Genomic DNA, 4,860 nt, shown 5'->3' on the forward strand with positions numbered 1-4,860 from the left:
CCAGGGAAAGCTTTGTGGAAAAAAAGAGACTTGAGTGGGGCTTTAGAAAATGCTTAGCATTCTGGGAGTCCCTGGGAAGCACAAAAGAGCATGAGAGTGGCAACACAAGAAGGAGCACTTCAAAAACACAAAGTAGTCTGCGATGGCAAGGTGTTACATTTGTAAGTCATCACCGTTAGCAAAGCAACTTTGCAAACCTCCATTTTTTGGCCACTGAAACATCAGATTTATCAGAACTTTTGGGTACAATAAAATAGACAGGTATATAAGTGTCTTTTTATATCCTGAGTTAACTAAAGAGTTTGACCATAGAGTCAACAAGTAAGGGAATGGAGAAACAAGACCATAAAAGTTGATGAGGTCCAATTTAGAGTATACTATAGCTAAAAATGGAATTCTAGCCCAATCTATATAGGTGGCAGTGGCCCTTCACTTTTCCCTTTTCTCCTTAAGATTATTATTCTTTTTTTCCTCAGCAAGATTTATGTCATCAGAACGTGAAAGAATATTGGTTAGATAAGCCACAAAAAGTACCAGCCTTGCTCATGGTCCCCTCTCCCCTCACCTTTCGTTTTGTGATGGTATAGATGGAACCCAGGGCCTTGTACATGTTAGGCAAGGGCTCTATCACTGAGCTATATCTCCAGCTCCACATGGATCCTTTTTAAACAAAAAGATTCAAGCTTTGTTCTTTTGATCCCACCACCTGGGCCACTGCTAAAGCACCCCGAGGTGTGTTCTCTTCCCCAAGGGGTGGAGAGAAAGGCATCCATTTATGAATTTTGAGATGGTCTGATGTGAGAGTCCTGTTAAATAGAAGCACAATCTACCAGTTGATCTATTCATGTGCCCAAACATATTTTGTCTTCCTAATGAAATTTGACTATGTGCCCAACAGAAAAGAACATAGATGGAAAACTGAGACAGGCAGAAGAGAGACCCAGGATTAAGACAGGAGAGAAGTAGGAAAGAACAGGAAGAAGTCAATTGGTGATGAGCAAATGGAAAGACAGAAGACAAGCAGAGAGATCAAGTCCTAATCAAGTGGACTAGTAGATCTGCTGTTGAGTGACTAGAGCTACTGTTGCAACCTGAAGAAAAATAAATGATGCTCTTTAAGGACTGGCTATGCAGCCAATAAGACCACTTCCTGTGCTTCCTGATGCCCCCACTAAAGAAATTTATAGATTATGTTTTTATACCAAGAAACAATATGGAAAAAATATACTTTCATGGGTCATCACCATAACTTGGTGGGTCCACTCTTCTCTTCTCTTTGGTTTCTCTAACTTTATTTTTTTTACTTTCAGTACTGGGGTTTGAACTCAGGGCCTCAATGCTTGGAAGGCAGATGCTCTTGGTTTCTCTATCTTTAAATGTCCTTCCACCAGCAGATACTGAGAAGTCAGGGGATGCAGGAGAAGGTAATTCAAGGTATGCATGTTATTTCTTCTCACAGTTTGGTAGTGGGGAAACAGAAACTAATGAGCAGGTGATATATAGCAAAGATATCACAAAGAGAGGGCGCTAAGAGTCTTTGAACCTGAGTTTAAACCTCTCAGGTTTCCTTGAACTTGAGCATGACTCAATGTTTTCATGACTCGGTTTCTTCACCTGCAAAATAGGAATAATAATATTACTTCACAGGATAGTGTTGGCGATTAAATAAGTTACTAGAAACGATAAGCTTAGAAAGGTGCCTGGCATGAAATATGTGCTAAGAAAGACGATCACTATTATCACCTACCCCTTAAACTCCTGTGGGTATTAAGTGGAACAATGGAATTAATACACGCATATAGTACCTTACACACAGACTTATCAACAGTCAGCAGGTGCAGGGCTGGGGATGAAGTTCAGGGGTAGAGTGTATGCTGAGTGTGAATGAGGCCCTAGGTTCAATCGCTAGCACCACAGATGCCTATATCCCCATAGCTGTACCTATCTACACCTCGCTCTAATCAATTACTCTAACAGCAGCGTAACAACTAACACTGTATTTCCTCGAGTGCTTTCTTGGTGAATGGATGGGTTACTTCCTGGTCCAGCGTGTCACGTTCTGTGACTGGGTTGGTGTGCATGATGGAAGCTGTTGGTGGCCTCAGGGTCTCATAGGTACATCATGTTGTGACGAGGCCACAATCAGGAGGGTAGAGGTTTAGTCCAAGCTCCAGCGCCAGGGAGCTATGTGACCTTGGCCTGATCGTTTTCTCCTTCTGAGCTTCAATTTCCTCATTGTTAAATGAAGGCCTTGATGTTCTTTCAGCTCACAATTGTTGCCGTTATTAAGTCTTCAAGTGGTTAAAATCTTGATTCTAATATGCATTTAAAAGCAAATTAAGGTCTGTTCTTGAAACTAATATTGACTTCAGTTCTTCTAGCCATGAAAGAGATTTCCTTTTTTATTTCCTGAGACCATCTGTCACAGGATCTGACATGAAGGTTGATGTAGCTTTAAGTGTGTAATATTGCTATCTAATCATCCTTGTGTTATTTTTTAATGTATATTTCTGGCATATTAAAAACTAAATGGCTAAAAGTTAAGCAAGTACAGGGCGAGTCATTTTAATTATCTATGGGCTGGATATAGTGAAAATTGTCTCTGGCAGAATAATAGCCCCCCCTTTTCTGCAGAAGATGGTGTTTCAAGACCCCTGATGGATGCTTGAAATCCCAGATAGTGCTGAATTCTATACATAACTTCTGTGTTTTTTTGTATATGCCCTGCAGTATTGCCACCCAACAGCAGTTAATTTATCTTTCCACGTTGTGTGCTCTGGGGCCCTCCTTGCACTGTTACCTTTGCCCTTTGGGGTAATTATTAAGTAAAATAAGGTTTCTTGAATATAAGGTAAGCACTGTGATAACACAAAAATCCATCTGAGAACAGAGATGGCTACTAAGGGGTGGGTAACATATACAATGTGGGTACACTGTCACATCCTAGGCAAGCTGAAATGGTACAGTACAGGATTTCTTCATGCTACTCAGAATGGCTTAGAATTTAAAACTTGTGAATTGTTTATTTCTGGAATTTTCCATTTCATATTTCAAACTGTGGTTGACTAAGAGTAACCAAAACCCTGGAAATCAATACCCCAGATAAGCAGGGAGCTACTGTATCTTAAACTTCATATTACTTTTTCCTGTTTTCTTTAGGGACTTTATCATATGAAGAAATTTTCATAAAATTCTTATCAATCCCATCAGTTGCACCCTGACTTCTCCAAAAGCGTGGTGCTAGCTAAGGGTCTGTGCAGTCTTTTTTTTTTTTTTTTTTTTTTCCAGCAGCCAGAAATCCTTCTATTCCATTTTTATTTCCAAAAGCAGGGTTGGGCTGTGGCTTGGCAGTGGAGGGTGTGGTTTTGATGGGGTTGGCCAGGCAAGGGGAAATAAACACTACAACATGTGGTTGCGATGACAATTTAGTGTCTAGAGACTATCATACATCCTCAGGAGTTCCATGTTTATGTATAAAATATCTCCAACTGAATGAGAGGGAGAGAAAGAGGGAGAGAGAGAATATTTAAGTGGGAACCATACAAATAGAAAACAGGAAGGGCCTTTGAAGATCATTTAGTCCAGCTTACTTAGTTAATTATTCATAAAGGAAATGGGGGCCAAAGAGGTTCTTGGGCCAGAGGTTGCTGTGTTCCTTGATATTCAAACTTAACCAAGACACAGGTGGTTTACAAAACTGGGTACCATTGGTTCATTCATTCATAGAAGTAACATTTTAGAAAGGCTTCTATATACAGGTGTCACACAGGCATGCAGTGACAAGACACTTCTGTAGCTTACATTCCAGGGGGAGAATGCCATGGCATAAACTAGTTACCAAAAACATGGCAAAGATGAAATAAGAGCACTGAATGATTTAAAGAAAAGAAAGCAGTGCTAAACACAGGGAGATGGTGTGTGCAGGGAAGGAAGGCTTCTCTGAGGAGTTGGCTGGGGGCCATGAGAAAAAGAAACCACACAGAGATGGTGGAACAGAGCCTTTGAGGCAGAGGACATGGCAAACACTGAGACCCTAACGTGGGAATGTATTTGGAGTCTTTGAAGAAAGCCTGCGACACTGCAGCACAGTGAGTGAGTGGCACGGTGGTGTGTAGGAGGCAGGAAAGGGAGGTGAGGCCCACGTTGGGTCAGGCCACTTGGGCTGCAGTCGAGGGGGGATTTTATTCTATATGTAAAGGAAGCCATCGACAGTTGTTGTTTGTTTTGGCAGTACTGGGATTTAAACTTAGGGCCTTGGGCTAACTAGAAGGCGCTCTACCACTTGAATCATATCTCCGTCTTTTTTTTGCTTTAATTATTTTTTAGGTAGTCTCTCAAGCTTTTGCCTTGGGCTGGCCTTAGACCTCACCCTCCTATCTATGCCTCCCTCATAGCTAAGATGGTGGGTGCATACTGCCACTTCTGGCTCATTGATTTGTGTGGAGTCTTGCTAACTTTCTGCCCTAGTTGGTCTCAAACTGCGATCTTCTCAATTTCTCTTCCTGAGTAGCTGGGATTACAAGTGTGAGCTATCACACTCAGCCACCATTGCAGAGTTTTAAACAGGCAGTGACCTGATTTGATTTACAGTTATGAAAGTTCAATCTGACCTATTTGGTGGAGAATGGATTAGAAAATGCTAGACTGGAAGCAGAGGGACTGGCTAGGTTCTACCATACCAGCTAGGTATAAATAATGTTGACCAGGCTCCTGGCAGGTAGGGGAAGAAATGAACAGAGTCTCATACTCAGAGAAGACACAACTAGCATGTTCCAGCCTTGTGGCTCAATGTTCTTCTTATCAACAGGAGGAAAGATGGAACTTAACAGTAAAACAGAATTCCAAGGCATTTAAATGTTA

This window comes from Castor canadensis, chromosome 9, assembly GCF_047511655.1.
Source record: "Castor canadensis chromosome 9, mCasCan1.hap1v2, whole genome shotgun sequence".
Classification (NCBI taxonomy): Eukaryota; Metazoa; Chordata; class Mammalia; order Rodentia; family Castoridae; genus Castor; species Castor canadensis.